The 11,854-nt window shown below is 41.7% G+C and overlaps 1 long non-coding RNA gene across 2 annotated transcripts; it reads left to right on the top strand.

Annotated features, from left to right (window-relative positions):
• The first annotated feature begins 9,970 nt into the window (after nt 1–9,970).
• Nucleotides 9,971–11,029, top strand: LOC146987275 (uncharacterized). 2 transcript variants are annotated; one of them, XR_015035918.1, is made up of 4 exons: nt 9,971–10,351; nt 10,483–10,544; nt 10,638–10,686; nt 10,778–11,029. It is a non-coding gene; the product is annotated as an uncharacterized LOC146987275 (long non-coding RNA). The 2 variants fall into 2 exon arrangements; XR_015035919.1 differs by having other exon boundaries at nt 10,783–11,029.
• The last annotated feature ends 825 nt before the right edge of the window (nt 11,030–11,854 follow it).

Genomic DNA, 11,854 nt, shown 5'->3' on the forward strand with positions numbered 1-11,854 from the left:
CTTCCTCAAGGTCTGGACTAGTTCTGTCACCTTCTACAGGTGCAGCCAAAAACAACACAGTGGATGCCTGTGAAGAGAGACAGCAGTCAAGTGTGTGCCATTATCCCCTTTTGTATCAGTCATAGAATAAAGAGAACATACAAATCACCGGGGAGGCAATGGTGTGAAACCCAAGATGTGGTTATTTAGTCCACTTCATATTCATGGCACAAAATCAATTTTTGTTTGAACCAGAGTAGATTTGATTTACAGTTGAGTTTAGTTGCAGATTTAAAAAATATAAAGAGCCACCTCACAACCTTTCATATTGTACTGTTTACATTATGTAACTGTTTAAGCAAGTAGTGACTGAGCATTACATTGCATACAGTAGCTTACCCATATTCCACACACATGTGTCTCCCAGGGGAAGAGTATTGTGAACTTTACACCCACCCCCCCACCTCCCCTCCACACACACACACAGTGACAGTGTTTCTTGTGTTTATTCTACTGAACACTGACACCGTTTAGTTTAGATAGAATCGATAATACCCCTTAAAGAGCCTGTCACAGTGAGGCTGCTCTTGCCCACAGTGGGCCAAGCCAGGGAAAAACATATGCCACACAGCCATTACACTCCACAACATACACTCTTGCCACTGTACACACGGCAAACACATAGTGCAGGAAACAAATGCAGCGTTCTCTTCTCTCACCAAGTGTAATTTGGACCCCAACCCTCCCAATTTTCTGTCTGGGGCGGCCTGTGGACGGGCTGTGGAGAGCAGTGAGCCCTGTTGGGTTTACGTTTCTCTGTCTGTTCCCTTGCACGCACACACACTGAGAGTGTGATAAACAATACACACATTCTTAGGGGCTGACTGACACACACACAGATGCACAATCATGCAGTGCGACACATATGTAAACACACACACAGACTAATCTGGCTGTGCCCTCCGGCAGTTATAAAAATGACTGCACATAGGTTAAAATCCTGTTGGCCCTTCTCTCTCTCTCTCTCTCTCTCTCTCTCTCTCTCTCTCTCTCTCTCTCTCTCTCTCTCTCTCTCTCTCTCTCACACACACGCACACACATGCACATGCACACAACAGGGCTGTGAACACACAAATGATTCAGTGAGCATTCTCCAGAGCAGTGTTTCCCAACAGGGTCCAGGCACACTGCAGCCCTGTGGTCAAAATGTAACAGAATGATGTTGAATTACAACCAACAGTCACTCTTTTCTTTGGAAAAATGGGAAACCCTCATGCAACGTGAAAGCCTGAAAAAAAAATACACAGTTGGCAAAAAAATGACATTATTGCAAGTCAGGCATATAGGAACATTCACGACTCAACATTAATAAGAATCATGTCAAAATATCAACTGTGTGAAAATAGACTAATACCAAATATAGAACAGAAGCTCTCTGTACAGTTTATTCAGTAATCCTTCAAACAAAACTGCATTGGCTTCATGAGATTAAAACAGTTACAGTAAAGGTAGCACATTTTCTTTTCTTTCATTTCTTTTTCTTGTGTCATTATGACACAATGTTATTTTGAATCTTCTGTGGAATACTTGTCTTTTCCAAAGAGGAAGAGGTGAGTTGGCTGTCAAATCTGGACTTGTTCTGAAGAATTTTCATAGTATTCCCATCACCTTATGAAGCAATAACTGGTGAAAAGTGAAAACAGCTGATTTTTCTTGTGACCCCAGCATGTAATTTCTACAGGGTAACTACAGTATTTAGCATCATTGCTAAGATGACACTAGGTAGGTATAGGTAAGTAGGTAGGTAGGTAGGTAGGTAGGTACCTGTAGGTGTGTGCAGCATAATCACAGCCATTATCATATGGCCCAATACATCTCATGCACATGTGCACACAGCATATATCAGCAATATATACAGACTTGCTCAACCTCATGTTTTCCACCTTGTACCAAAACAGGCAGGTCAGACTGGGGTTCCTGCATAATTGTACTGTTTATTATAGCTTCATTAAAATCTTGGCTTGTGGACTAAGTGAAAATTTGAATATGGTTTGGATAGAAGCTACATTCTGGTTCACACCTTGAACCCAGTCATTGTTTGCATGTTAACTGTGTATAACAGGGTTGCATGAACTTGACTCTGGTGTCAAGTGAATGTAGCTGCAGTTGACTTGGGCTGCAGTGTGTAGCTGGTGGCGTGTGGTGGCGACTGAGGTTCAAGGTCAAAAAGTTATGGTTTCTGTGGGACGTCTGAGGACACTGTGCTGCCTACTTAGACCCAGCTGTAAAAACACACACGTACACACACACGCACACACGAACACACGCATACACACAGAAAGAAACATGCTCTCCAAGACAGCCAGGTGTCTTTGTATGAATGAGTATAGTGTATCCCACTTACACACACACACACGCACACACATAAACACACCTCAGACAGGTGATGCTGATGATATGGATACGTGTATCCTCCAGAGCCTCCAGAGGGGGCGCTGTCTGTTTCGAAGTAGCAAACTACGATGTAGACCTATTACAGGTGTCAGCAAATTGTGTGTGATTGTGTGTGTGTGTGTGTGTTGGTGACTCAGTCTGTGGAGCAGTCAGGGTACTGTATGTATACATGTGTTGACTCAGTAAGATTGGCGGCTTGGTCTCGAGGGAACTGTGGCTTAGCCAACGCTGGCGCACTGTTAAAACTAAACACACCTAATTGAGGGGGACGCTTACAGGCCCTCCTCTGTGTGTGTGTGTGTGTGTGTCTGAGAGTGTGTTGGAGAGAGGGAGAAAGTGTAAGTTAGACAAGACTGCATGGAACGAGGGGAACACAGCAGTCTTGCTATGGTAAGTAACATGGGCAGATACCTCAGTGGCCCCTTCTGCCCTTTTCTTCACAATTTACTGCTGTCTGGTAGCCAAATCAACTCAAACTCAAAATAACTTTATTTAGGTGTTAGGGCCATTCACACATCACATCAGAAAACTGAAAAACACAGTAGACAACAATATAGTTTAATGCAGTTTAAAATAGCAAGCGTCCTTGAAATGGTCCATTGATAAATGGTCCATTGCCACAGAAGTCTGATAGACTAAACATGCCCAATGACATGACTTGTATCTGCATCCAGAGGGTTGATGTCTGTATTGTAGGCTATGTGTTTGTGTGTACATTCACTGCAGATAACACTAATGGTATTTGAATGTAAGGCTCTCTCTGGATGATGCTCTATATCTCATAACAACAGCCAGGTACGTATGCAGTTCAGCTGTATGTGTGCACCTAACACTACAGTGTGTGAGTTTGCATACACACTGTGCAATGCTGGATTTCAGCCCTGGGGGGTGGAATCTTCCATTGGAGGTTTTCTGGGCACGTCTAACTTGGTAGGAGAACCGGGTTACAGCCAGAACACGCTGGAGAGATTATTTCACCTGACCTGGTTACATTCCAGGAAGAGCTGGAAAATGTTGCTTACCCTGCTGCTACTGCGACCCAGTTACCTCGGACGGACACTCTGCATCCGCTGACAGCTACAAGACTTTCCTCCGGTTGTGTGGACCAACCGCCAACGCTGAAAAATGTAGCCAACATGGACATTACTGAAAATGGTGGCAAAGGTGAGTCAGCCCCCATAGACTCCCATGTTAAAATGACAAATTTCAGTACAAATAAACATGTTCAAAAAAAAAAAAAAAAAACAATTTCCTGATTCCTAATTACCATGATGACTGTACATGGGGTGGAATGTTATACAACCCACAGAGTTAAATTCCCTCAAGGCTTAAGATTCTGCATAACTGAGGCCATGCTACACTGAGTGACAGTTGGGTGAGTGTATGTCGGCCACGAGCTGGTGTGGGCTTTACACGCAGGTCAAACTCCACTTTAAAGGGATAGTTCAACATTTTGGCAAATTGGCCCATTGCCATAATCGCTATAGTCATAGTAGTAGGTTCGTTAACTTTATTTGTCGGTGTAAGCTATTTTTAGAACGGCGGAGCGAAGCGGCAGGCTGCTCAGGGCTATGCTATGGACGCTAAGGGAATTTCTTGGTTTCCCTCATCAAACTCATCAAATACAAAATCCCAAAACTCCAAAACGCTTTCATGGACAAGTTGTGACCTGCACATTCACCACGCTATGAGATAATAATAGAACGTTACGAAACTGAGCCTTTTTCGAGGTAAATACAGGGTAAATACAGAGTCTGCTTGCTGAAAAACTGTCCCTGAACGCAACGCGCATCAGCGGTTTTGCATGAATTTACGTCTAAAACAACTCCGTCTCGTAACGTTCCGTTATTATCTCATTGCGTGGTGAATGTGCAGGTCACAACTTGTCCACAACAGCGTTTTTGAGTTGTTGGGTTGTGTATTTGATGAGTTTGATGAGGGAAACCAAGAAATTCCCTTAGCGTCCATAGCATAGCCCTGAGCAGCCAGCCTTCGCTCCGCCGTTCTAAAAATAGCTTACACCGACAATTAAAGGTAACGAACCTACTGCTATGACTATAGGGATTATAGCAATGGGCCAATTTGCCAAAATGTTGAACTATCCCTTTAAGATGAGGGTCACAACAAATGAGGTCTGCATCCGTTGACTGTTGCCATGGTGTTAATACTTAGCTTGTGTATCATTTACTAATGTCAGGAGTCTTTCTCATGTTATTAAGCGTGGCAATCAGAATTCACACATACTAATAACTAAATATAAATAATTGGACACAGGTCTTGGTTTGCACTGCACTGCATTGTGAGTTTTTGACAGTGCTGTCTGTTTGGACTGCAGACATTTAGTCAACTTTCTTTGTTGTTTTTGCTGTATTTGTTTCATAGACTGAAGTTATTTTATTGTCATGTCAAATTAATCATGTTTTGTTTGAGTTAGCAGTTCTTGTGCCTACAGCATCAAAAGGAGTCCCAGCTCCATCAGAGCGGCTGAAATGGTACTGATTACTAGTTGAATTACCACATGTTCCCTCAACATCATAGGGATCTTTTTTGATCTTTTTTATTACAATTGACCATTCTGTTTGAATTCATTTATTTCAGTTGCTGTCCATCTGTTAAAATGGTAAAACACTACAGACTGTTTGTGGTTCCTGTAGTTTAAAAATGTCTTCTCCTATAAATCCATTTTTCTATCCCCGTGTAGCTGAATAGCCTCAGCCACTATACTGTTTCCCCTGAGTTTCAATTTGTAAGGTCAGTGTGCATTCTCAGTTTCACTTCTGTTTTTGCTTGTTGCCTTGACCTCTTTTTAAGACAGATTTATGTTTAGAAGTATTTTGTTATTATTTTCTTGCGTGGAAGAAATTACAGTGGACACTTAAAAAAAATGCCTGGGAATTCGTATCAGCTTGGCAAAGTAAACTATACAATTCTTACTTCATGTATTGTGTTGTTTCAGAGAGGCCTGGCGCCGAGCTTGCTATAGTTACAACCTCAGAACAGAGTTCAAAGGTATTTTTTGGCTTAAATCTCGTCGTGAACTTCTACTTTAGGCTGGAATCTCATATCTGCAGTCTCTCCCACATCATGTGAACAACGCATTAAACGGGGCAGGTGTTGCAGGTGTTGCAGATCTTCCCTGGGCCGCCTCGCTTGCTGAGCCTCACTCAATGCGGGCACTGTTAAGTGAGTGCGTGATTCCAGTGTTTCAGCAACTTCTCTGGCTGCTTCCCTCGAATGATTACGCCAGCAGGGTTTACTTAAGGATGGGAGCGTGACAGCTGCTGGAATGCCTCTGCTTAGCCCACAGGGAACGGGACATGGGTCACACCAACACTACAGTTACACAGGCCTGGGCAACACGGTTCCACCAGGCAGCTCAAATGGGCCGTGGATCAGAGGAGCTTGTTCACAACTTGGCAACAGATGCAGCCATGGATTGTGTATTGTAAATGTCCTGCAGAATGTTTACATCTGTCCATAACTGCATGTTTTTGTTGGGTTAATACATTCATAGTAATTATATAATTAGTCCTATTGTGATTGGCTGGAAGATGCAGTTGGAGTAATCAGCTAGCTTTCATCTGCTCTTTTGGGAGGAGGCCATTTTCTACATTGATTTAATTCACTCCAGGTTTTAACTGGTACTTTTTTAATGACATTGTGTTACATTCTCTTCTTCTGTAAAGGTTTAATGGCATCCAACTGAAGAATTGGTGATAAATCTGTTGAGCCCATATGCATAACAGTGGTGAAGAAAATGCATCCATCCATCCATCCATCCATCCATCCATCCATCCATCCATCCATCCATCCATCCACTCACCAGCTATACCTGTGCAAGCTCACTGGGGGGCTGGAACCAATCCAGCTGACATAGGGCGAGCAAGTTTATCGCCGGGCTGACACATAGAGACATATAGAGACAAACAACCTCACACACTTACATTGATTGGCAACTCTAAATTGTCTGCAAGTGTGAATGCATTTGGACTATGGAAGGAAGCTGAAGACACAGGCCGCACAGAAAGGCTCGCACCCTAGGGATCAAACCCAGAGCCCTCTTGCTGTGAGATGCAGTAGTACCTATACTATATGACAATGCCACACATTTGGATGGGAATCTAATCAGTTAATATTCTTCCTTCGGTGTCTGTTGTTTTTACTAGAACCAATAAAAACTTTGGAATGAAGTGGTTTTTAGTCAAATGTCAGTGTTTTTCCAACACTATGAAATAAGTGCACAAAACATTTGGGACAACGTAAGTACACAACTTGATTAAAATATATAACCCATAACCAAGGTGAAGGTGACATCATCAGGTTTTTTTTGTAAGTCTTGAAGCTCCCAATCAATCAATCAATCAATCAATCAATCAATCAATCAATCAATCAATCAATCAATCAATCAATCAATCAATCAATCAATCAATCAATCAATCAATCAATCAATCAATCAATTTTATTTGTATTGCACTTCTTGCTAATGACATCATATAAAACTTCAAATGATGAGTTAAATCATCTTGATGAATTTAACCTCTTTCTTTAGGAATTTCTGCTTTATAATAAAAGTTACAGTGAAGACATATGTGACAGATGGGACAGTAGAGGACCTGACAATAATACTGTAGCATCTGGGTCAGTTTTGCTCTGTTTCAGTTGAGTCAGAACATGATGACTGATTACATGCATCTGCAACTGCCGTATGTCAAAATTTTAAATCATGTATATTTTTCATACATCCTTTCATAATAGTTATTTTTATAGCTATATGAACAAGCAGTTGCTGAGTGACTTAATCTTCAGGTCTTGTCACCTTCTCTAAAAAACTTGCCAAGAGTTTGTGTGCTGATCCTAATTCCCCGTCTTGTGGCGGTTCACCTGGGACCAAACAGAGCTGAAAGGCGCGTTGGTCCTCAGTCTTCTCCAGCTGTATTTATTTCCTGGCTGGCAGCTCAGTGATGGTGACGGTGGTTCATGTTAGTCACGGCCTGGCTCCTTCAGAGCAGCCACAGAGAGTTACTCTTGGACCAGCTTCAGCCTGGATCAGAGACCTGATTGGACGCTCAGGGCGGCAGCCGGATATCAAGGCTTTGGACATGCATTCACAAAGCTGATGGTTTATTTGTCTGTGCTTGTCTATGCACATATTACCTTAGGAATAGGACAATGTTTGTATAAAGTCATGCTGTGTGAAATGGCCTATTGACATGACCAGATGTTAATTTTTAGAACTTTGTAGATAATGTAATTTACAAAAACGCATGTTACATGGAGACAAAAATATTCAAGTAGTTTTGCACCATTCTCAGAGCTGTTTATATGAACTAATTTCTGGTGACTGTCTCTCTCTCTGGGCCATGTAAGAAGAGTGTTGGCTGGGCAAGAGCCAGTTAAACAGCTCAACATGAAAGGTGAGGAGGTCCATTAAGCAAATTGACTGACAAAGTGGATTGACGTTGGAATGGCCTTTAGCGTGAAACCGCTCTCAGAAGTTCTTCGTGCGAGACAGGCATGCCACTCACTCAATGTGAACTCCATAAACATACACACACTCATACAGGCTCAGAGAAGTGGGAAGATAGAAGGCAATTTGGCATGAATCTGTGCCCTTAGCCCCCAGTGTCATGCTCTAACTGCAAGAGATAAGAGTTCTCAGATCTGCAAAGAGCATAGGTGCCTGCAACATGGGAACATAGCTGCTTAGCTCAAAGTAGGGGACGCCAGTCACTTAATCAGCAGCTTAAACAAGCATAGTTTACCACACAAAAATACAGGGCCAGAAAGATAAATACAAAACCTCCTGATGAAGACACCACAGAACTGTTGAAAGTTTCTGTGGTCTTAGTAGACCATTTCTATTTGTCTATCTAAGGACAGACTGCTGAGAGATGTGTCTGTGGTGTGTGAGTGCCGCTCATTTGTAATGTTTTCAGCAGTAGTGTTGACTCAGAAATCACGTCTCGCTTTAAATACCTTTCTACACACCTAATTTGAAATTGACAAACATATTTTAGAGGAGACATTCGAAGTGTGATATCTGCAAGCTCCTGACAAAATTGCCTGGCTCTGTAGCTGCAACATCTATGTAGAAAGGCAGCTGGCCACCATTGCTGTTGGAAGCTGACGTTCATCCAATGTCAACGTCAGTTTGACATAGAACACACTGATGACAGCTAATGATATTTCATTGGTTTTGATTTGTGTTGTTAAGCAACCAAAATCTGACACCATCTTGACCTATAAAACGCCCAGCTGTGAGCACAACATAATGTCAGCTAAATGTCACAACGTTAGTTAGCTAACACTGGTTTTTCATTTCCAATCAAAATTAATGTCAACTCTATGTTAGCGTTGTTAAAGTTTGTCATTGCCAGCTATCCACTAACTGTATTGTACCTACCTGTTATTTAGAGCTGGATACGTACGGCAAACAGTGAGTTTATGGTTGCTTTTTCCAAACAGTAGATTTGTAAAACTATCATGACATATACATATATACAATGTAGTGAAATAATCCAGTGTACCTCATCACTATGAACACCTTTTACATTATAGGGTCACCCCCTTAACAAACTCCTCTCCTCACATACTACATATCCATCAGTAGTCAACAAAAAACACAACAAAAATAAAGTAAAGATTGAGTAGCTAAAAACTCAGAGCTACCGGACATTGCTGCCACCAGTTGAAGCGTATGTCCTGGAAAGCTGATCATACAGTATAGTACTAGTATGTTTGAGGCACTACACTGCATGAAAAGTGGGATTTTCGACAGTTAGCGGCACTGTAGATTGTCGTGGAAGTTCAGGTTTGCGAATGCATACGACAATTTGCAGGAAACACCCACAACTGTCGGGAATTGTCGTGAATTGTCAGAAATTGTGCTGGGCAGTTTCCCCCCCATCACCCCCCTCTCCCTAATTCAAGGGAAGGCTTTAACATGTAAATGATCATGCTGTGAGCTATACAAATGCAAATCAGTGTAGCTTGGTAGCAGGAGGAGTGTTATTCCAGGTAAGATTTTTCTAAAAGGTATTAACTTCATTTTAATCCTTATAAAACCCACTGTCAATTTAAAACATCCACAAAAAGTTTTTATGCATTTGAACACATTTTGTCAATACTGAGAAGTACGCTGGTGTATTAGGGCCATATGTAAAAAAACAAAAACAAACAAACAAAAAAAACCCAACTATTTTAAAAGAAATATATTCAGAGAAAAAACAAACAAATTGACTTTAATCATCATCTAAATAGGTTTTTAAAAATTATGTAAAATGTGTTATCTACTACAATGTTATGTAAAAAAGATTAATACAACAACCACAACAGTGAAAAGCAACCACATTTTAACTAGACAATTTAAATGGGACTTTTCCCAGGTTTGTCTAATGAATACAACTTTGAACATATATTTTGGAATGAGTGTTGAGAGATGGGCAAACCACATCTCGCGAGTTCTTCCATATAACAATGAACTCCCCTGTGATTGGAGGACCCGACGAGACTCATCCAATCACGTGAGGTCATGGGCGGGACTAACACGGAAGTACTTGCAAGGAGTTCTTCGCTTGTCTGAAGAGCCTGGTGATGCGAGGCTACAAGGAGTAAACAGACTTCTTCACAACTTTTTCTAACTTTGCTGATTCGTTGACTACAATGGCTGGACAGCGTCTTAACCATAGACATACTTCGCCTCCCCCTCAACTCCTCTGCGTGGACGCGAACACCTTTCCACAGCAAGTCGGCAGACCGACGAGAGGAGAGTGCTTTTGAACGCTGTTAGTGGGCTGTCTCGTCAGATAACTACCGCCGACACAGACTCGGACTGACTGCCTTCATGCCTTGGAGATGAAAAACAGGCCAGAGGAGCCCAACTCTAAGAGGAAAAGACGGATGCAATCCCCAAATTGCGGTAAGAATATGTTCGGTGCCTGCTTGCTAAGCTAAGTAGCCTCAAAGTAAAGCTTTCTTTCCGTAGCCCAAGCTAAAAGTAGCCTGAACCAGTGTGTTGCTTTATCAAACTGTGTTTCTGTGTATTTACAGGATGCAGTACGCCGTCTTCACAACTCTGAGGCAACTTGGAGGAGCTACAAACCAGAGCAAGGGTAAGATTTAAAGAATAGGCTATGTGTTCATTCTGCTGCATAAGGAAAAACGTAAACAGATACTCATCTTAACCGTACATTTTGTTTTCACAGACTGACCTCGTGACCACTGTGCCTGATGCCGATAAAGACACTATTGTGTGTAAGTAACGTTTAGTACTTTCTGCTTACTGTTCAATGTAAGGGGATGCATGTTAATGCTGTGCCTAAGTGTATCTGTGTTATACTTGCAGCGCAGGCGGAAGCTGTGAAAAGGTCTCTGGAGCTCTGCAGCCTCACATTCAGAGGCAAATCCTAAATACAGGGCAACACACCACAGATGTTTACAACATGGACAAAATTAAAAAAGAGTGTCATCTGTTACCTACATCCCAGACGCAGCAAACAGAGCTGTGCCGTATGATCATGGAGGAGAATGCTGTGTGTTGTGTTTTGTGCTATGTATACATACATTTTTTATTATTATTTATGCCAATAAAGCTCTTTCTGTGAATAAACATGTTGCTGGCAATTTTTCTTTGCTCAATAAATTCATGTCCATAGGATAACAATATTTCAACCAATTAGGAGTCATTTTCCTAATTTAAAAGTAGCCTATAATGTCAACCAATCGCGAGTCATTTTTCTAGTTTAAAAGTATACATATGAACCAATCACAAGTCATTTTCCTAGTTTAAAAGTATACATATGAACCAATCACAAGTCATTTTCCTAGTTTAAAAGTATACATATCAACCAATCACGAGTCATTTTCCTAGTTTAAAAGTATATATATCAACCAATCCCGAGTCATTTTTCTGGTTTAAGAGTAGTGGTTTCAACCAATACTGAGTGAGGCCATTCAAGCCCCGCCTGGCTGCTGCTGTTCATATGCTGATTAGAGCCATTAACACCTTCTGACCCGGCGCTGTTTCGCCGCGATTCATATGCTAATTAGCCCCTCCACCAGTGGTTCGTTTCCGTCAGTATGTGGCACGGACGAACGCGACGTTTGCAGTCCATAAATTGTCGTTAATTGCCGGTAATTAGGGAAATCTGCGGGCGTTTACGGGGACGAAAATCCCACTTTTCATGCTGTGCTAAAAGTAAAGTGAGGATCATTTCAAATATTATACCTGAATAGTTTTGGCAGGTACTTGGCACATCGGTTGTTCCAAGTATCTTGGAGAACTTGGCACAGTTCTTCTATGGATTAAGTGTCTTCTCTGTCTTCATGTAATCCCAGACTGACTCAGTCATGTTCAGATCAGGGCTCTGCGGGGGCCATCAAAATCTGTTGCACAACTCGTTCTTCTTGTCTCTTAAGGTAG

This window comes from Trachurus japonicus, chromosome 5 (genome assembly GCF_045865225.1).
Source record: "Trachurus japonicus isolate A0001 chromosome 5, Traja_1.0".
Taxonomy (NCBI): domain Eukaryota; kingdom Metazoa; phylum Chordata; class Actinopteri; order Carangiformes; family Carangidae; genus Trachurus; species Trachurus japonicus.